This window comes from Nannospalax galili, unplaced genomic scaffold (genome assembly GCF_000622305.1).
Source record: "Nannospalax galili isolate Female #2095 unplaced genomic scaffold, S.galili_v1.0 scaffold1063, whole genome shotgun sequence".
NCBI classification, from domain to species: Eukaryota; Metazoa; Chordata; class Mammalia; order Rodentia; family Spalacidae; genus Nannospalax; species Nannospalax galili.
In genome coordinates, this window is record NW_008349483.1 from 152,682 (window position 1) to 176,008 (window position 23,327).

Consider the following 23,327-nt stretch of genomic DNA (forward strand, 5'->3'; position numbering starts at 1 on the left):
CAAAGCTGAAAAGTATAGGTTTTGGAAATTTTGCTACTGCCAACATGTCATATTTCTTTTAATAAAAGAGTTATCCTCCCTGCCTTAGCATCAGACTTGGCTGTAGAATTTCACGTGGTCCATGAAATGTGAGGAGAAATGGCAAGCACTTCTAAACCAGAAGCTATCACACAGCTCAGATACTTCTTCACCTGCTGTTTTGAGCCCCACCAGCATCCAGACAGGGGTTGCTTACTGCCCTGGATTCCTGAGTAAGAGGAACACACAGCACAGTTGCCGCTCAGGTTTCCACAAGTGAGAAACATTTCCAAAGAAAGTTGTAGAGATGGTATGACTTCAGCATAACTTACACCAACCTGCATAATTAGATGAATCATGATGAACAGTGGCGATAGACCTGTAGAGAAAGCTGAAATCCAACAACAGATCCAAGAGTTAGTGAGCAGAGAAACACTACTGGCACTTACAGAAACATTTGAGAAAGAACACAACTTTGAAATATCAAGGACAAAGTGGAAGGTTAGATACCAGAGGCCTGAACAATGAAAAGAGTTGGGATGGGGTTGAGAGAGAAGCCAAGCTCCAGAGATGATGATGCTGAGAGAGAAGCCAGGCTCCAGAGATGGGACGGTGCTGAGAGATAAGCCAGGACCCAGAGATGGGATGGTGCTGAGAGAGAAGCCAAGACCCAGAGTCAGATGTACCATCAGAGAAGAGGACAAGCAGTTTTCCTAGGCAGATTTAGGCCAAAAGCAATCTAAATCCTAAACTTTTAAATGTACAGTTTAGGAGGGTTTGGGTCCCTAAAGGCCATACTTCTTAAACCAGGGGAGTAGAGAATTTGGGGCTGCTTAATGGCTTCTCTGGGGCACATACAGAATGACAAAGTGAACAGAGTTCAGGCAAGAACTTTACGTGTTTCCAGCTTTGGCTGACAGCTCTGTTGTTCATGCCTCTTCCAGGGACGAGCTTAGGAGCCCTGAACTAGGGTGAGCCTCAATTCCTACCCAGAGAGACGCTCTACTCTCAGAAAGGAAGTAAAATCCACCACCAAAGCTGATGGCCATGAGTCACCAGGACTGTTCAGAGTAAGTGAAAATCATCACAAGAGTTGTGGGAGAGAGCATTCATGTCCCCGACATCCTGGAAAGAACTGTGTCAGTCAAACGAAGCCACAATTCAGCCACTGCCTCTTCTTTCAGAGCAAGAAAGAAAAGGAAATAATTCAGCCTCCAGTGAATACACTAGATTCAGCTTGCCAATGGGAAACAATAACAACTTTTTAAAAATGCAATGAGATTATCAGAAGAGATTTTTTTTTAATATAACAGTGGAAGGAAGTTCAAGTAGTGGAATACCAGCTAAAATAGATGAGTTCAATTGAAGCAAACTGGAGGTAATTTAAACAACTTTCTTCTTTTCCGATTACTAATATGCTTAATTTCCCTCATGAGTACTAAGATCTCATAAATCCTTCAGTAAAAACTACACTGAACTTCATCAAATATGCTGTCCAATTCTAAAGGGTAAAAGGTGTTTCAGAAAAAAATCTTTACCTACAACATGCCACAGGATGACTTCTTACACACAAAATTACTGCATATTGAAACTTTCCTGCCATCATCGTTGTGCGTGAACCATAGATGATCATAACTTGCAAATTCTCATATACAAGCATCCATCCTCACTTGATGTTCATCAGTAACATACAGCAGAATCCCTGCTGCTGATCAACTGTGCGATCTAGGGAGAACTGTATTCATATTTTAGGTTTAGCTGTTGGTGGTTTATAACCTGGAGTCAGCCTGTTTTGTATGGTCTTATGCTGTTTATTAACTATAGCCTTTGGCTTTCCTTTCTTCATTCCCCTTGTCCTCACACCATCTTCCCTCTACTACAGCTGCACTTGGCAGCTGACATGGAGCTCTCCCGGACAATGCTTTCCCCATGGTTTACTTCCAATGCATCTCACTGCACTGGTGTTTGTGTTCCCCATTCCTTTTCAGTAATTCCTTCATTTTCTTTAATGCTTCCTCTGTACCTTCACTGATCCTGGAACTCAACAGTACTTCTTTATAAATTTTTAAATGCATTTTTACTGAATTGTTGTGGACTTCATACAATATATCTTAATCATATTTAGCCACCGCATCTGTATTTGTACCCCCCCATAGCCCACCCACAGGACTTCATGAATTTTGTCATAAATGCTAAGGCCTATCTAAGTCACCTTTTTGTACCCAGATGTCCCTTGGTGTGAGTTCATCCACTCGAGTCTGTTTAGTCTATCTAGCATCAACTTCCTTGAAGAAGATCAATTATCCTTCATCCAGCAGTGATGAGCTGTCAGTGGTTCCTAGTCAAAGTTATAGCCTCTGGTCTATTTTCCCAGTTCTATGCTGGATTTTGTCCGATAGAGTTTGCATGGGTCTTGCGCATACTGTCACCATTGCTGTGAGTTCATATGAGCAAGGTCCCAGGAGCCTGAAAGATACTGTTTCCTTATGGTCGTGGACCTCCTCTTCTGGCTCTTACAATCTTACTGTCCCATCTTCCTCAATGTCACCCTGGGTGGCTGAAGTTTAAAATAGGAGCCCTGTCCGGGGACCCAGACTCTCCAGTCTCTTATTCTCTACACTTTGGCCAGCTGTGGTCTTTTGTGTTCGTTACACTCCGTTGTATACAGAAGCTTCACTGATGAGAGTTGAGAGATGCATCAGTATTCTCTATACGCCTTGTTCCACTATGTTTCATGAGCCCTCCCTCCCCCTTCCTCAGTTAAAGTAACCCCATTTTCCCCATTTTGCCCTTGATAATACCTGTCTTCTATGATCCTCTCCCTCTTGAGCTCCTTCTTTCCCTTTACCCCCATAGTTCCTTATATAAACTTCTCCCCCAACCCCAGTTAAATATCTCCATTTTACCCATTTCACTCTTGGTAACACCTATCCTAAGAAATGGAAGCAACATAAGTGTCCCTCAACTGACAAATGTATAAGGACAATGTGATAAATTTACACAATGGCGTTATACTCAAATCAAAGAAAGACAAAATCATGAAATTTGCAGGCAAATGGATAAAATGAGAAGTGTTATACTAAGAGAAACAAATGAAGAATGTTCTCCCTCATTTGTGGATCTTAGTATCAAATCCTTATATGTGAGGATATATCCTGATGTAACTGCAGGAGCCAGAAAAATGGAAAGAAACCATGGAGATAAAGGGAAAGAAGGGGTCTGAGAAATTGTATATTTTGTGATGGGTGTGTGTGTGTGTGTGTGTGTGTGTGTGTGTGTGTGTATGTGTGTATGTGTGTGTAGAAAATGGATTCAAAGACCTACACTTGTGGGACTACATGTCTGTACTTTTTCCATCTCATTCTTCAAGTCATTCTCCACCAACTAGTATTAAAATTATTGTTCTGCCTCTTAATCACCCTCTCTTCAGAGCTCATGGAAACAGGAGAGTAAGGGCATCTATTACAGTTTCATCATCTGCATCACTTAGAAACGTTCCTCTCTAGACAAGATCCAAGGGAGACTTGCCACCTACAAAACACCTTGCTCTTCCAAACACTGTAGTAGAGGGACACTGCTCCGGTGCTGGCCAGAAGGTCTCTACTTTCAGATGAATCATTTATCGGCTTGTTAGGAGCTGCCTGTTACTTCTCAAGCCCAGCTGGCTCCCCATGCCTTGCCTTCTTCCTACACAGCCTGAGGGAGTTCCAGCGCTTCTCTTCCACATTAAAACTACTCTCACCCACTGCCCAGTGTGGGAAGGAGGGCACAGCTTCTCAAGTTACCAGTTTCCCAGCTTTCATGGAAAACAAGCTGGAGTCATTTCAGTCTCATAATACAGTTATCAAAATTTAAAAGACATAGACCAAGTACACAGGGTCCAAAAGACCTCTGCACAAGTCTGAGAATCACTACCTCTACTCAGCATCACTGAGTGGCATTTTATCCTACTGCTTTATTTCTGAGTGTGGTGTCATCAGCACAGCCCTCCAAGCATCAGAATGCAGGTAAAAATCAAATTAACAGCAAAACACTGCAGCAAGCACATCAGCAATGAATCTTTCAAAGATCTTTGTTACTCAGTACAAAGAATTCACATTCCCTACCCAATTCAATGGGGTTTCAAGTTTTTTTTTCCATCATGTAGGTCTCAAATAACAAAATTTCATTAATTATTTGCATACCTGTCAGAGAGTGCAACATAGCGTGGAGTGAATGGTTCCCAGGCTCTAAAGCAGCAGGCTATGTAAGACCCTTCAGCACCTTGGACATCCCCAAGCAAATTTTTGAGTTTTCAAACACTAAAATCATAATCTACGAAGTCCCAAGCAAGCAGCTACAAATGACAATCAAAATATCCTGATATAGTCTGGTAACAGAGTAACAGGTGGGCTTTCGGCAAAGTGAGTCAAGTCCTGCAATAGACTGAGTCTGTAGGTGTTGGAGTTTAGAACCAGGACTCCATTAAGGAATAACAAATTACATTTGAAAATTAACAAATAAAGTTGTTTAGACACTCTGGGTTATTAAAAACACATTATACATTAAGCATAGTAAATCTTTATGACTAAGGCTTCAAGAGCCAACAATGAATAATTTTGTTATCTTGCTTTTATCTCAATTAGTTCTTCCCAGAAGAAGCCATAGTTGAGGTATTATTAATTTTAGGGGTTGTGAACAAACATATATAATTATGATACTTAGGACACCAGGAATCCCTAGACACCTGGGGTATCATACACCTAGGCAGGGGTGAACACCACTGCACCCTCTCCCTGCTTAAAAAAAAAACAAACCCAACAGATGTAAGTAAAGTCATAGGTTCTGGAAAATACTTTAAAGAAACAGGTGTTTAATATCTGTTAAAAAAGCAACAGCATTGAATTATCTTTTTAAAATGTGGTATATTCATAGGGCTGGAGAGCTGGCTCAGCAGTTAAGAACACTGATTGTTCTGGCAGAAAACCTGGGTTTGAAAACCCACATGGCAGCTAACAGCTGTCCGTATCTCCAGTCCCAGGGGATCCAGCAGCCTCTTCTGACCTCTGCGGGCATTGCATGACATGAGTGCACTTACTTATATGCAGGCAATATACACATACACATAAAATAAAAATAAATATTTTAAATGTGGTATATTCATTAATTGATTTATTTTTACAGTTAACTTTTGCTACAGAAAGGGAGACAAAGACAGGAAAAAAATATCACCCATAGAAAATATTTTTCACTAACTTACATCTCTAAGTGAAAAGCTGTGAACTAGCATTTAGAAAGGGGCCTGGGTATAAAGCCACCAGTACTAACAGACACATGTAACCTTGACCTGAAGGGACATAACTTTCACAAAAGCAATCCTGCCACCTCATCCACGACCATAAGCCATCAAAGTTCCCATCATGGCCTTATTATTTTTGGCCTTTGTGGACATTTCTCTCTTGAAAATGAATAAAATACCAAAATTAGAATTGGCTATGAATTTTTTCAGAGTTCAGGAAAGTTAACTCAATCATGAAAGCAATGTTTAAAATGTGCTTATCAGTTTTTAGCTTTAGAATAAAATTAGATTATCAAAGAAATGAGATATAATGAGGCCAAAATCAGCACCCTGACTAATAGGTAGCATTACTCCTGATTAATAAGGAGTGATATCTAAATCTACTTGTGATCAAATATTCTAGGCTACTGAAAACTACAACCATGCTTAGGGTGCTAGGAGATGGAGCACTCCCTGCCACATGTTCAGATGCTTCTGAACTGGAAGAGCAGAGCATTTCAAAGGTAAAAGCAGTGATGTGTCTCTGAAATTTACATTCCTATCTCCTCACATTGAGCTCTTTAGGGTAGCAGGTGCTACCATTAAGAACCCAGTCCTGTTTTCATAAAGTACTTTCTCTAATTTCTGGATGATCTTTTGGTAGATATTAGTATTAGTGCAGAAGGTATAAGAAAGGAAGAAACAGGAGATGTACGAAGCTGTAACTTGAGACCTACAGGGATGGATGTACGAGCGGGGAAAAGACTGAGACACCACGGGGAAGAACTTGTGCATTTGTTTTTCACTATTTGTGGCCCAATATCTAGAACTCCCTGTCATTAACTTAAAGGATATGTATTTTGTACCTCTTAGCAAAACAAAATTTGAAAATCAGTTAATAACACTTGTACATTTTCTCCATTAATTTCCTTGAGGCTAATTAATTTGAGTTTATACCCAAATGTAATTAGAACTTGGTGAAAAGCAGCTAACCCATGTGTACGCTATTGGATAGAACTGTCTAGTTAGAAATACTAAAGCCATCACAGCATACAGGCTAGAGATATCTGGAGGATATGCTCTATTGCCCTTAGGCAATTGAGTATATGATCATTGCTTCAGTTTTGTGTGTGTGTGTGTGTGTGTGTGTGTGTGTGTGTCTTTGATTCATAAGGTGCACTATGGAATTATTTATATGGCCTTTCAATGCTTCTTTAATACCTAGAACATAGCAGCGAGTGGATAAGCAGAGGGGTGCCTGATCCAGAAACCACAGGAAACTCAACAGAAGCCCAGCCCAATACAGCTTTCTTATGGCTTATTGTTCAGCATCCCTTTCTGTGCATGTGGATGACAGCTCACCTACAGTATTCTTTCATGACTCAACTGGGAAGATTTGAAAGCTCTATAAAAACAAGAAGGAAGGAATGCCTTGACTGTCATTACTCTAGTCATAACAAAACATCTAAAATGCTTCAGAAGCTGCCACTTACAACGTCTGGATTGTAAGTTATTTTGCCAGGGCTGCTAGAAGAAAATCTTATAGATTGGGGACTTAACCAACAGAAATTAATGTTCTCACAGAGCTACGGATATTGATTCATGGAGTCCAAGATCAAGGTATGGCAAGTTTGTTTTCTCTTTGGCTTACAAAGGGCCACCCTCACTGTGTCCTCATAATGTGCATGTGTTCCTGGAGCCTCTGCCTCTTCTCTCACAGCATTACCCATGTTGGGTTAGCACTCACCCATATGTACTCATTTAACTTTATCTACACCTGAAAGTTCCTATTTCAAAGTACAGGCACATTTCTAGGTACTGAGGATTAATATTCAACATTTGGATTTGGGGGTAACATAATTCATCTCATTATTGAACAATGTCCTCAGTGGAAGCCTTTAATGCAGCAATATAATCACCAAATCTAACACTCGCTGAGTTTCTTTATTCCAGGAATTGTCCCAAGTGCCACAACTCTGTTGTTTCACAATAACTTCATGAGACTGGCACCCTTTCACAAATGAGACACTGGGACACAGAAACTGAAAACTTGCCCCAACCCACATCTACTAGATAGCCATGGGCTGTTTGAATTTGGTAAGTCTGGGCTATTTAAGCCCTGTGGCTGCCCAAGTGCTGAGCTGTGGCTCATCACCACGTCTATGCTATCAGCTGATGAGGGATGATGATGAGGGATAAGGCTATCCAAGAAAAGCCAACTGTTGGTCAATGAGGACAGTTTAAGGACAGTCCCTGACCCTGTCTTCTCACCATATAGTCCTCAACTATAAATAAGGATACCAAAATTACTGACTTGTTTTTCTCAAACCTCATGACATCACAGAGGTTATTCAATTTAATTCTTACAGCATAGTAACAAATCTATGTGCTTCAATCACACTATCTGGCTTTAAAATATTAGCCCTGTCCTAACTATGCAACCTTGAGCAAGGTAATTAGCTTGCCTAATTCTCTTCTGCAAAATGAAGGTTATCCCAGTATCCATTTCCTTGAACTATCACAAAGGCTGGGGGCTCAATCTGTGAAAGTCTCAGCAAAATGTGCCTAGTACATTTCATGGTTGTGGTATAGGTTGGATGCCACCTTTGCTGCTCTACTCAGTGCTCTTCACATGATCAACTGAGCCAAGAGTGGGTGTTCTATAAATGCTCGAGTGACCTCAGAGATGGCTGAGTAGGTAAAAGCATTAGTCTCTCAAACCTGACACTCCGAGTTTGATCCCTGTAAAACTCAAGTAACTCATGTAAAAACCTAGGTGCAATGACATACATCCATAATCCAAGCATTTTATTGTGGGACAGGAGGCAGAGAGCAGAATCACCTAGGAGCAGCTAGCTAGCCTGAGATACTAGTTCAGGAGCAGACCCCAAAAGACAGACCCTTCCTCAGCATAGTGGAAGGCAAGAACAAACTCTCAAAGCTGTCCTCTGACCCCAACACATGTTATAGTCATGTAGCCCTCTCCCCAATAAGCAAGTAAATGAACTAAATTCTGCTCCATGTCATGATGCAAAAGAACACCTTCATGAAGGATATGGAAAATCTCCGCACAACCTCCTTGGAAATATAAAATTCTTCATTGGTTTTCATTTGTACTCCTAAGTATCAAATGCACAGTCTAGTTATTCAGAAAGATTTTTTATAGTTTTAAATATTGCATTAATAAGAAGTCTAGGAGCACATAGGAGCAATTTTTACAGATATATTGGAAGCAGTTACCATGGATGTGGGAGAAATTAAGCTAATATGATAAATTACTGTCTGAGGAAACTAGACAGCATGAACAGTAACGGGAAAAGAATAATCAAGCTAATTTCCAAAATGAAGGTTTGATGACATATCTTCAGTTTTCTCTATATAAAGCAAAATGATGATTATGGGTCACCATGTGAACCAGATGGGCAGTATACCTACACTTTATAAATGGCAAAGCCCTACCCAAGGAAAATCTCAAAAACAAACATTCTTTATCATTTCTTTTGTCTGTGGAAGTCCAATGGAGCTTGGAAATTTAAAAATTGTAAGGTTCCTTGGAAGACTCATAAATAACCGGGTGTGGGTTCATGATCAAATAGAGATGCATTTAAGAAACCATTATTTTTACTGTCTTTGTGTAATCTAGGACTTATATCCCAGTTGTTGATAGCACAGGATGAATCTTTAGAGCACAAGTCAAATGTATGGCCTGATTCAGAAGTCTGGAGTAAGACACAGGGATCTACACTTTTTTTTAATTTATTTTTACTTTATGTGTATGATTGTTATGCTTGCCTAACAATGTATATGAGTGCACCCACATCATGCTGTGCCAATGGAGGACAGAAGAGAGTGTTGGATCCCCTGGAACTGGAATTACAGATGGTTGTTAGCCATCATGTGGGTGCTAGGATTCGAACCTGGATCTTCTGCAAGAGAGCAGTCAGTGCGCTTAACCCATGAGTCATCTCTCTAGCTCCAGGAATCTATATTGTTAAAAGGCCTCCAAATGATGCCTCTTGGGAACTTCTCCTTTACCTGTGCACTGTACCTATCACTTCATAGGCACGTAGTGTGTGGACCGACAACTAGTACTAGTTGTATCTCTAATATATACTGCCTTCAAAACAGTTAAACATGCCTGGCTCCAGGTTTCAGTCAACCACCATACAAGAGTCTGGCTAATGCATCTTTCATTTAGATTGCTACTCCAATGGTAGGGTCAACAATGGGATTGTAGGGTGACTTATGAGAGACAGACGCAGTGGATACAAACCTGAAAACAACTGCAGTTGATTTATGCAAATTTACAACCACCTCAAATGACTGGTCTTCTTAGCCTTCCATGAGAAACATGCCTAGTTCTCTGCATCTCACCAGAATGACACAGCCAGTCTAAGGCTGATTAAGAGATGAGCTTCCCAACTAGATACTGAGCTTTGTGTTATTGGTCTCTAAATGAAAGCTGAGGAATGAAAACCAAATGCTCTTCAGTTGTTTTGGTTGATATCTGAAGGTAAAAACCAATTAAAGACAGGTAACAGAATAAGATAGATCAAAGGAAATATTCAGAGGAATAACATGGAAAGCCTCCTCCAGGAATGATCTCTTAAACTGGGAATGAATAGCACAGGAAACAGCACCAACAATGATGCCTAAAACATCTATAGCTTTACTGAGTCAAATTTTAGTAAATTTGAAAGCTTTTGATTTATGTAAGACAGTACTGAAGGAATATTCTTGTTGATGAGATAGAACAAATAACCGTAGAGAGTTTAAAGATAGTCAAGTTATCCAACAACTATAAACAAGTTTTTTTCTTGCTCTTTTCCTATCAGGCAACACAGACAAAAACTGTAGCATTTATATGAAGTGGGCTGACTCATTCTGCCAGTGAGCAAAGAAAAGAGCTTATGTGTTGAAAAATGAAATAAGTAAAGAAACCATAAGGAAATTAAGAAAAAGTTTCAGAGCAAGGGTCCATCCATACTTACAGATATCTATGACCTGCTTCCTCACACACAAGTCAACTTGATTGACATCCTCAGAGAGTTTTAATTTTTAAGGACTTCAAATCAAGATTATGTGAAAAAAAACACATCTTCCTATACAATTTATTACAAAAGAGAGTGACAGTCTTATCTAAGATCCTAATAGCTAAATTCTTTCACTATGATTATCATATAATGAATATAATCACATATAAGTCAAATTAAACAAAGAAACCCATAGTCAGTTATAAAGCATTTCATGATGTTTGATATACTACATGAGCAATTTTATGACCTTTGCAATAGCACCAATTAGGTACTTAAGAAGCTTGCAGAGTCCAGCTAGAAATGGAATTATGAGAAGACGCAGAAGTCATTTTCCTAAGCATATTAACTGGAGTTAGAGTATACTCATACATTAAATTGGAGATACTAGGATACAAGATTGTATCATGATGAAGGGAGTACATAGCATCAAGTAAAGACTTGCTTTCTTTTCTTCTACCATATTTGTGGTGATTCTGTATATTAGATCAAAGCTTAGCCAAAGCAACAGTCATGTCTGAATTGCTTGTCATTTCTTCAGTCAATACCCTATTCAATGTGCTGCAATTATGTATTGAGTTAAGGTAAAAATGGTTGTGATGGACATTTACATATAGAGAAGAAGAGTGGTTAAGTGAGAAATGCCACCATAGGCTCATGATCTGAACACCTGTTCCCTAGTTAGTGGTGCCCTTTGGGGAGGTTATGAAACATTTGGGCAGTATGGCCTTGATGGAGGAAGTACGTCACTTGGAGGGTGGGCTTTGAGGGCTTCTAGCATTGCCTCACTTCCGGTTTGCTCTCTCTGCTTTCTGCATGTGGTTGAAGGTGTGATCTCAGCTTCCTGCTCTGGCTGCCTGCTGCCGTGCTTTCCTGCCAGGCTGGACTCTTAGCCCCCTGGAACTCTAAGTCAAAATAAACTCTTTCTTCCATAAGTCACTTTGAGTCACTGTTTTAACATAACAATGAAAAGTAAATAAGGGAAGTTGTTTTCTATATACTACTCAAGATGAAATGCTCTGCTCCTGGCTCAAGCCAATAGCTCCACTTGTGTATAACATCTCACCTTCCCCTGAATATCCAGGATACACATCTGATCAACCTTTCCTTGAAAAATTATCACACTTTCCTTGAAACTGGATTCCATTAGCATCTATATTTGTCATCTTAAAAACATTTTCCTAGCCCTTCTCGCTCAGCTACAGTCTCATCTGACAGACTTTAAAAACTTCCTTTTGAAGAACAGCTTGAAAATCACTCTCTTTATGCCTCCCAGTATCATGCACATTGCTCTGTTTGATACACGCACATTGCCCTACTTGCTTGTGTTTACATAGTTCGCCCCTGTTTTCTAGAAGGTGATGTAATTTACTTCTTTGCTGTATTATGATTTGTCTTAGAATCTATGATTTGTAAGAGCCATGACTTTATTTTTTCCTTGACGTTTCCTAATGACCTAGCTCAGCTCCTGGCATATAAAAGATAGTCAATAAATATAAAGCAAATGGATGTTTAAGTACTTGCCTATAATGGTTCTAAATATGCCTCCACATGACATTGCCTCTCAAAAATAACCTACAAACTACCTTGAAAGTTGACAGTAAAGTAAAACCCTTTAAATGTTGCAAAATGTTTGTGCACTAACCTGATTTTAAACACTATAAAACCCAGAAACTAGAATTAAAGGTTCCTCTAGGGGCTGGGGAAATGGCTCAGCAGTTAAGCACACTGGCTGCTCTTGCAGAGGGTCCAGGTTCAATTTCCAGCACCCACGTGGTGGTTAACAACCATCTGTTGTTCCAGGGGAATAAAATGCCCTCCTCTGACCTCTGCAGGCCTTGCACAGCATGGGTCACTTACACACATGCAGGCAATACACTCATACAAACAAAATAAAAATAATAAAATATTTTTCAAGTTCCTCTAGAGAACCTTAACATCCAGAGTTGTAGACATGCACTAATTCTCTCATGGGATACAATGTGACAACTGAGTTTGTATTTCAATAGAAATTCAGTATAAACTCGGAAAAAAAGACTCACAATTCTCTCAGAAGAAATTTAATGACTTAATTAAACATACGGGTGCTTTTTAATAAAAGTATCTTCCTTTCAGAAAACAAAGAACTTATTCTGCAACACTGCATTTTTTCTTTATTCTTGAGAATCTCATACATATATACAATGAAGTATGGACATATTTATCACCATTTCCCTACCCCAATTCCTCTCATCTCACCCCAACACACCCTCCTCTAAACACTATACCTTCTTTTATATTTTAAATATTTTTTTTATAATCCACTAAGTCCAGTTAGTGCTGCCAATATATGCACTGGTATTGGTCTGGAGCATAGGAAACCTACCAGTGGGCACATCCTCAAAAAAGAATGATTCTCCCTCCCTCAAGCAGTTATCTTCTTCCAGTTATCCTCTTCAGTAAGGGGTAGAGCCTGGAAAGCATCTCCCCTATCTATGTCAGAATTTGGGTTGGCTTCATTTTGTGTAGGTCTTGTGTAGGTAACCACAGCTAGTGTGAGCTCATGAGTGTGATAGCAACGTCATGTCAGAAGACAGCCCTTCAAAGCACTTATCTCCATCCTCTGCCTCTACATTCTTTCTGCCTCTTCTTCCATGATGTTCCCCACCCCTGGTTGAGAGGGCTGTTGATAGAGATGTCTGCTTTAGAGCCAAACACTCAAGTCTCTCATTCCCAGCATTTTTACCCGTTATTCATCTGTGCACTAACAGCTGCCCATACAATGTGTACTTTTCGTTCTACAAAGAACACAATTTGAATTCAATGACAAGAAAAATTAAAATGTCTTATATTAAGTGTGTAAAAACTATGTAAGGCTCTTTGAAAACTGAAACTGGGTCATGTCAGACATCCCCAAATGGGCATTTTGCTGCCAAAAATCGGGATGAAAGAAGAAATAGTGACAACAGAGAGGCACTGGTAGAACGAGGAGGCACATGATATGTAAAGCTGCAAGGAGGCAAGTCAAAACTAGAATGCACTTTTAAAATACCTGGACATGAGAGCAGCTGGAGAAGATTTCTTTAAATGTCTAAGGCAGGAAATCTTTCTTTAGGTATATCACAGTCTAACACAGACATTGATACATGCGTAAATAGCTGTCATGTAAAAAAGTAGACAACAATAACATAATAATGAAGTATACAGCGGATAAGAGACTTCTGATTAAAAGGACTAGGAAACCATCAAGTAGACTATACCTTGAGAACTTATCCTAATGATAGTGGGATTTGAATACGGACATGGAGGCCAGACGAGCAGTTAGCCATCAGGGAGCAGGTGTAGTGGAGGAAGGAGAAAACTTAGGAACAAGAAGTTCAGTCTCCAAGTGACACTTCCATACACACTGACCAAGAACTATTCAACCAACTTTCTATCTTCATTTAATTATGACAGAGTGTCTTGATTCAAATGATCCCTAAAGAGAAAAGTGATTTGCTTGGCTGGTAGGCTGCTAAGCTTTGCCAAACATTAAGAGGGGAAGTGTGAGCAAGCCTCTGGATATGGCCAAAGAAAGCCTTAGTGCTCTGAATGTAGGAGCAAGCCCAAAGTCAATTCCAACCACAAATAATCTATATGTCCTGCAGAGCAGGGAACTAAATAAAAACAAAGACCAAAGAAATAGGATTTATTCCACACCATGTAGACACATATTATTAAGAAGATAATTGAAGGGAACAGCAAGATGATGGGTCACATATTTTATCTGTTTTTAAATATATCTATAAACATAGTGAAAGTTCTGATAGAGAGATTTCTGGAAAAACGTACACTGAGTAGATCACACACCTCTACACATCATGTCTTATTACATTAAACCTAATTAAATGAAAGGAAATGTTATCATCCTCCACAATTTCATACTGTTTTCTTGAACCACAGACTGTTCATATTTGTTGAGGTTTTCATGTGGCCATGAATCTCCAAAGAAGCTTTCCTTATGCATCCTTTGATAAAATGTCACCAGAATCCAGTGGCTCTGGTTTACTGTGTCTGTTAGAGCCTTGATGGGTCTTCATTCTGCATCCTGTGTTTACTTTCCTTTCTCTCCACTTAAAAACAGTCTTGCCTATTACATATAGGACCCAAAGATAAGACTGATCCAATTTAAACCCGTTTTGTTGATGAAGGATGTCAACTAATGTGTAAAGAGTGAACATGAAGGCCCTCAGCCACTTCATCACCTTTGTGGCACACTAGCAAGTGAACATCATGGATTTGGTGATTGGAAAGAGCCCTGTTGTATCCATACTCACACAATTTAGATATCTTACTTCTCACCCTCCACTGACCATCAACAAATGATTTATTGTCCTAAACATGCCCTGGAAAAATATTTCTTCAGATAAAGTACTCAAAGTAAACCAGAAGAAATATGTTCTATAACATGCTACTGTGGTTTCTCTTACTGGTCTTGAAACAATAGGAGTCATAAGAGTCAACTTTGGTATAGTGTAAAATTCTCATTTCTTTGTAGGATGAGGGGTTACAAATGAGCTATTTGGGATCTTTAGGTTCACTGCATGAGGCAGACAGAAGTGAGATCTCAATCGGGGATCTCATATTCCTAACACCTACAAATGGCATTTCATCCTTTAATGATAAATGCAAGCAAGGCATGCATTTTAACTATCTAACTCTTAAATTGTGAAAATAGACTACCCACTAAGTTAACACTAAAAACTAATAACTTTCTCTTAATTCATTAATAATGCCTACAGTTCTCTATAATTGCATATATCATAATGCTTTTAAGTTAATACAGTGTAGTTCATGGGTCAACTTTGTACTATGGACATAATTGTTTTACAGTCCTCATTGTAAAATTGAATTGGACAATAGCATTTAATAACCAAGATATTTCTATACATTGCAAAGCCGGCATTAGTGGAAGTGGAGGGAAAGACTCTCTGAAGACACAGTAATTTCTATTCATTAGGAATTCAGCAGGCAGAGTACCAGGAAACAGGGCTCTTGGCTGCTGCACGGAGTGGGCTGAGGGTTCATAGTCAATAGTCCTTGAGAGTGGAAGGTGGGAGAAGGGACAGTGATATGAGCTATCCCACGGCTAGAGCAGGGGTCCTGCTCTTCACCAGGGCAACACAGGGGCTAGGGATGGGGATGTGGTGCCTGTGTCAGAAGAGTGGTTACACAAAGAGACTTGCACTGATGAATAACTGTGCAAAGAACAGTGCAAAATAAATATCCCATTCTCCAAAGAGGTATATTTGGACAGTAATTAGACATGTGTTGTGGTTTCAGATTGAACTGGAAAGTGTTCCTCTCTATTTTCTAGAAGAGAGTTTGTGAAACGGACGTTAATTCTTCTTTCAGTGCTGTTAGTCTCCAGTGAAACGACCTGGGTTTGGATATTTCTTTTTAGACTTTAAATCACAAATTCACGTTCTTTAATGTTTATAGGACTATGTGGATCATCTAATCATTTTGGGGGCTTGTGGTTGTGAAGGAATTGGTCGATTGTGGTTGCCAAATGTTTAAAGACAGAGTTCATTGCGATATTCTCCTACTTGCCTTTAAATGGCCACAAGTCTAAAATGATAACCTTCGTCTCATTTCTGGTACTGCTGATTTGGGTCGTTTTGTTGTTAATCTTGCCTTGAGGTTTATCAATTTTCAAAGAGCCAGCTTTTTGTTTCTTTTATCTTCTCCATGGCTTCCCTATTTTCCAGCTCATTGTTTTCTAACTTTATCTTTTTCATTTTCTTAGTTTTTCTTGCTTTGGGTTTATTTTGCACTTCTAATTTCCTGAGGTAAGCACTAGGTTAATGATATTGGTCTTTTCTTGTTTATTTTTTTAATGTTTTATTATATATTGTTTTTATTTTATGTGCATGAGGGCATGGCCTACATGTATGTAAGTGCACAAGTGTCGCGTAATGCCCGCAGAAGTCAGAAGAAGGTGTCAGATCCAATGGAACTGGAGAGTTGTGGATGGTTGTTAGCTGCCTTGTGGGTGCTGAGACTTGGACCGAGGTCCTCTGCAAGAGCAGCCAGTGCTCTTAACTGCTGAGCTGTCTCTCCAGCACCTTCTTGTTTCTGATGTAAGCCTTTAATTCTCTAAGTTTCCCTTCCCATGAGGTCCCTGCTGTTTGCAGAGAAAATGCTTTCATCTCCAAAGTTGTATAATACACTTGGGTTCTCAAATAAACACTCTTCTTTTCACTCCAGAATCAAATGCTCTCTAACTTTACCCTGGTGATGTTTTGGTTTTTTTGGCAGAACATATTTCTGATCACAGCACCATTATGGACACTGACTGCCCTCATTAGTGAACCAACACCAGCAGATCCTCTTCCAGAATTCTAGCACACCAGGACAAGTAACCATGTCAGGATGTGACTTTCCCAAGTTTAAACCTAAAAAGACCTTCATTAAACTCATTCTCACTAACATGTGAGCATGTACATCTACATTTCAGTAGGGAATCCTTCTGGAATCACAACCTCAAGGCCTTACGGAGCTCCATCACTGCACCTGGCATGGGGTGGATTAAAGATCAGTCCTCTTCATGAATTTGTTCTATGAAGGAGTGAGATAAACCATAGCAGGACCAACAAAACCTTCTCCATATTTTGTTTTAAAGCTACTAAAAATAGACATCACCTGTAGGATTGGAAGTTTAAAGACTCACTGGAGAAAGTAGATGGAAAAGAATGTCTGAATAGTATTGTATCGGTTGTTTCAATGCACGGGTCCTTCATGTGTTGTCCCTGAACCAGCATCATTGACATTATTTGGGAACTTGTCAGAAATGTAGATCTTAAGGCGTACTCCAGGCTTAGTAAATTTAAAACTTTAGGATGGGGCCCAGGAACCTGTGATGTATTAAGGCCTTCTGGATGGTTCTGGGATAGCTAATGTCTGACCAACACTGCTCTGATAGGCATACAAGTCAAAAACCCAGCTCTTGCTCCAAATCTAGAATTTCTAGTAACCTAAGAGGAAGATTTGTTGACTAACTGAGCTTCATCATGCTGTGACTTAGCTCCTCTGGAGATAAAAAGATCAAGGTGGCAAAGGAGGGTCTGTGGTCCAGGAGAGTCAGCCTCTGTTGAGGCAGCCCAGTAACTGAAGTCCATGGGTCTGGCTTGCATTCTCATGACTGAAAGTACGTCAAGGTCCCAGGATTTCTTTTCTCCTTAGTTTATAGAGGTTGAGTATCCCTAACCAGAAAATCTAAAGTCTGAAAGGCTCTGAAATTGAATTTTTTAAGTTTTTTTAAAAAAATTTATTGAATTTTTGTGTATTTCATTCAGAACATCTCAATCAATCATCTTTATACCCCATTTTCCACCTGCACCCTCCCATACCCCCCACACTGAGATTCATACATTCTGTCACTTGTGTCAAGGCCTATTACGTCAAGCTAGTGTCCCCAGATGTTCCTCAGTGCTGAAATTTTTTAAAGTGATGATACTTAAAAGTTTTGAACTTGGAATTGAGTTTGGATTTTCACATAAAAGATGCTTAACAAGCAAAATCTATACCTATACAAGCTTCTTTTGCACTACACAGAGACTACTACAGAATGCCACAACTGATTACACACAGACTTTGTCTGTGAATTGCCCAAGCCTAGGTGGCACATCTGCAATGCAACCTCTGCACCTAAGGCTCATAGAACACAGAACAAGGGGTAAAGAGGGCACTAATGAATATCTTAATTCTCATTAATGAAGCTCTTCATGCAACAGAAGGCCAGGAACACAAAAGGTCACAAATGGCCAAGCGTAGAGACTTAAAAGTCTGCAGAATGCTGGTCCTTAGACAGGAAGTTTAATACTTCACCCACCTAAGGTTCCACTGTGGAAAGGGGATGGAAAGATTGTAACAGCCAGGAAGGAGGTGGATGACCATATGGAAATAGAGTCCTACAAGCTCCTGGGACCCTGCTCATTGGAACCTGCAGCAATGGTGTCAGCATGCACAGGACCCACACAAACTCAAGCAGACAGAAACCGAGCATAGAACTGGGGAAATGGACAGCAGATCCCAATCTTAGCAGAACTATTGGCAGCTCATTACCACTGGGTAAGGACCGGTTGCTCTTCATAAAAGGAGGGACTCTGGATAGGTTGACTAGACCTCAGTGGTGGGGACACTAACTTGACACCATAGGCCTTAACACAAAAGACAGAATGAATGAATTCCAGTGGTGGGGGTGGGGGCGGCTATGTGCGGTACCAGTGGGGACAGGGATATAAAGATGATTAAGATTGATTGAGATATTCTATATGAAAAATTTAATAAAAATAAATTAAAAACAAAACAAAACCAAAAACAAATACGCCCAAATTCAAAAATCTCCAAGATTGAGAATATATATGGTCCCAAGGGAGACACTGAGCTCAGGCCTACCTGGAGAGTAGGCTTAGAGGAAAAGCAAGGGCGAACTCTGCAGTGGTTTCTCACAGAGGAAATGGGGAAGCAAGAATCATTGCCTCTCTCTTTCTTTCTTTGAAAAACTGCTGTTGGAACTGACCTAGAACAGGGTGCTCACATCTGCAATCCAATCAGAATGTGATACACTTTTGGTGATCCGGGTCCAACTAACCCATCAGCTGTTCTGTTATAGCTATGGGACTTGCCAAAGGTGAGCTTATTTGCAGGAAGGGTAAGTTTATTAACAGGCAGGAAGGAGAGAAGCCAAGGGCCCTCCTTCCACTGAGGGACCTTTTGCTCTGCTCATTAAGGGGTCTGTAGCAGGCAACCAGGTGAACTGAAAACAACTGGTGCTCACATCAATCAATTTTGCTACTTGTTAGGAGCTCTAATTAAAGAGCAAAATCAAAAAGAGAAAAAAAGAAACCTCTGGGGAGCAATGATTAACGTCGGTTGTGTTTCTTCCTGTGGGACTTCTATAATCCTTGCTCCCCTTAGCACTCCAAGTTCCAAGTTCTTCACAGGAGAACACAGGCGCTCACCCTATTTCCTTTCTTCTCATTCTTCCTTTCTTCTTTGACCTAAAGAAGCAGTTTGTGAAATCTTAGCTACAAAAACTGCAATTAGAAATCCAAGGAAGAGCCAGGACCATATGTGCATCCACAGTCTGTCTCAAACAAACCATTTTTTAGGAAAAGAGCACTGAGATCAAAAAGAAAATTTGGGATTGGAGTAAATTAAATCTAATCTCATCACCAGAGCTTAAGGACAGACCTGCCACCTTCATCCCAACATAAACAAGTAGGGAACTTAGCAGTAACTATGAGGCCTCTTATTTCATAAGGTGGATTTGGAAAACATTTAAATTGTATGTTTTCATAACTATAATATACTGCACAAATACAAATATGATTCATTTTATACTGTTAGCCACATCTTTAGGGATTGAAAAAACACACATTTGTAGGAAAAATATGCAGTCTGGATTTACTAAGTTAGCAGATGCCTCTGGAAATCTGCCTTTAGGTAATGACTCACCATGCTATAATACTATGAATAGGAGGCTTTGTAGAGGTGATCACAGTCTGGTTGATGTTTGTATAGAAACACCACACATTCAACATATGTAAAGATGTGAATTCATTGGTTGGTTAACTAGATTGGTTTGTTATTGTTGTTGTTTGCGTGTTTGTTTGTTAAGACAGCCTCCCCGTAGCCCCAGCTGGTCTGGAATTCACAATTTACTATGTAGGCCAGGCTGGACTCAATCTCAGAGATCCATCCACCTGCTTCTGTGTCCTGAGTGCTGGGATTAAAGAAGTGTGCCAACAAGCCCAGCAAGCCAGATTGTATTTTTGTCCAATGTGAACAAATGCCTGAGAGTTTAAAAAAAAAAAAAAAAAAAAACTAAAGAAAGGTCTTATTTTGGCTCCTGGCTTCAAAGGCTTCATTCTAAGGCTGGGTGACTCCATTGTTTCTAAGGCAGAATGCTACAGAGGAAAGTAGAGATGTAGTTGTTCACCACGTGGAGGCCAGAAAACTCAGAAAAGCATGCCTGAGCAGTGGCCTTCCCTCCGCTGCCTTTATTCTATCCAGGTGCCCTATCTATAAGCTGGTAACATTTGTTTTGAGGAGTGGGATCTTACTAATCTAGGTGATTATCAATTCAATCAGTATGACTATCAAGATTATCCATTACAATTACCAATGTATTTTGAAGGTAAAAAGGATTTTGCTTCTGTAAAACATAAACAAATTCAGTTTTCAGTTCTCAATGTTTTATACATTTCTTTTGAAAGTAAATAAAGACCTCTTTTACCTCCCTCCCATCTTCTTTTCCTTTCTCTTTTTCTTCTAACGTACAGAGAAAGGATAAGGCACACCTCTTCACTTCACTATAATGACTCAAAAGGTACTCATACTTTGTGATTACAGCAAAAAAGATCAAGATGAATATATAGGAATGCAAAATGTTTTGGAGGCGAAAATAGTTTCAAAAGGAATTACAAAGGTTTCTCATGACCTTTGGGAACCAGGATGTCCCACTTTTCAGCCTGCATGCTTCAGTGTTACAAAGCAGAAGTGCTTCTCCAACCTTTGAAGTTTCACAGATTTTAAAATCTGCCAGGAAGAGGTGCAGCGTGGGAATGGAGAGATGGTTCAGCAGTTAAGAGCACTGGCTGCTCTTGTAAAGAACTCCGGTTCAATTCCCAGCACCCACATGGAGACTAGCAATGTCCATAACTCCAGTTCCAGGGGGTTCAATGCCCTCATCTAACCTCTGCAGGCATTGCACAACACAGGTGCACTTACATGCATGCAAGCAATATATTCATACACATAAAATAAAAATAATAAATAAAATATTTTTTAAAAAAAGAGATGCAATGTACGAGCCCTTAAGGGTGCTTATAAGCAAGCTGTACCATCACATTTGAGAAGTGTACATAATGATAAAAACAGAGGTATAACAGCATAGCAAAACCACCCAGACTTCTCTTTGAGAGACACAGATCATTTAACTGGTGTCATTGGCATAACGAACTGTACTTTTCTCTAGTATCTTAAGCTAGAAAAATATTCCTTACCTGGCTCAGTCACAAAAGTCCACAGAAATAGCAATCAGTCGTTTGCAAACAGAATGCTTCCTAAGCATGAATGCATTACTGAGCAGGACGCTTCTCCCAGCTAGGCTTCTGAGCAACATCAAAATGCCAAAAAAGTGACAAAGAAAATCCCAGGGCAGAGAGCTAACTGGTTCCACTGGGATCCACCAGACAAGAATATTGAGTTTTAAAGAGTAAGACATAAATCTTCAAGTAAGGAAAACTACAAACTTGAGTCATTTCTTCAATCTACAACCGGTCTCTTAAAGCAAACATTGAGGACTGCCTGGGGAAGTGATAGGACATTGGTTGACAAGTTTTCTTGTGGAAAGGTCCTGTATTCAAAGACAAAGATTTGCATGGGTGCCAACCAAGTTCAGGAGAAGATGTGGGAGAGCTCTGCAGGGAGCAGATGTTCACACAGACTCTGCTCTCCTGGGGACACTAGGTGCAATTTATTCTGTGAACCCAGATCCTACCTCTCTGTAGTGATTCTCTTTTCCACCTTCATTAGTCCCTGTAATAGTAATTTGGACATGCTCCTTTTATTTTCTGTCACTGCCCTTATTCTCCAACTCCCTTTTCTTTCTTATTTTTAGATAGAACAAAATCATTATGGTTTGGAGTAAGTTGAGCTCCTATGTGCACACATCAGTCCTTAGTCTTTGGATGTAATTGGAGATATCCAGGAATGTGTTTTGATGGGACTAGTCTACATGACTCTATACCTCTTGGTGAGTCAAAGAAATAGCTTGTCTTGAGTAAGATAAATAATAGGAGACTTGATACAAGAAGGAAAATGGAAACTCTAAGACCAGGAGTCTGCATGCAGAGTGAAGTGAGACAAATAAAACCTGCAATAATTTTCCATTATTGTCAGTCCCTGGGTCATGATTTCCTTTGTGAGTACGGATAACTCCAATGACAACAGGAAAATGAGTCTGCACCTGACACTGGCCCCAATTACAAGTCTGTTTTCCATAATCTGCTGATGCACCTTTTTCCCATCTCCCCTCTACTACAAAGACCCAGGTCCTTCCTGCCTCTTCCCACCTTCCTCAAACATGTTCTCTGAAGACTGATATTCCAGCCAGTTACCCAAGACTTATAGATCAGAGCAGGCAATTTAGAAAGCAGTTTGGTTCATCCAAACTGCTAAACACAGAGATGCTAACAAAAGGAGCAAACATCACGAACTGCTTCTCATCCTTCTTCTTCTCTACCACCTCCCATAAGGAGTCTTATTAGACATCATCTTTTCTCTGTTCACAGTCCCTATGTTATATATCTATGAATGTAATGCATGTTTATCTGTGCTTTCTGCTTTAAGAGACATTTTTCACTCACTGAGAATAGGTTTTATTCCTTTAGAAAGATATAATCTCTGTGAAGAGTGTATTTTTTTTTTAGTGTGTGGAGGGGTTGAGTATACTTGGGGGGGGGTACGTGTGCACATGTGATATGTATGTATGCATGTGTGTAGGCCAGAGGACAACCTAAGGAGTATTCCTCAGAAACACCATCCATCTCACTCGAAGCACTCTCTTATTGGCCTGGAGCTCATCAATTGAGCTAGAACAAGTAGGCAGTAAGCCCCAGGAACTCTCCTGACTCTGCCCCAGTACTGGTATCACAAGTGCACACCATCATACTGTGTGTGTGATGAGGAGCAAACTCATGTCCTCATGCTTGTGAGGCAAGCGACTTTACCTCCTGAAACCCCTACTGCTTCTCCCCTAGTCTTCTACAAAATATTGTGCAGAATTAGCAAGTGTCATCCTCCCACTGGTGGCAGCCCCAACTATTCTTTCTTCAATCTTAATGCTTTTTAGTTACAAACTGGGTCAGTCCACTTTCTATTGCCAGTAACACACAGTCACAGGCCAAGACAGTTATAAAGGCAAGAGATTTATTTTAGCTCATGGATCTCTGGTACCGGTGGTAATGACCTGTTTGCTGACAGAGGCCTGA

At 40.0% G+C, this 23,327-nt stretch overlaps 1 protein-coding gene and 1 non-coding gene across 3 annotated transcripts in view; both read right to left on the reverse strand.

Moving 5' to 3' along the window:
• Positions 1 to 23,327, reverse strand: part of Amph (amphiphysin) — a 287,017-nt gene that overhangs the window by 124,855 nt on the left and 138,835 nt on the right. The gene's annotated exons all lie outside the window — the stretch shown is intronic.
• LOC115072649 lies at positions 16,589 to 16,718 on the reverse strand. Its single transcript, XR_003851685.1, has one exon. It is a non-coding gene; the product is annotated as a small nucleolar RNA SNORA3/SNORA45 family (small nucleolar RNA).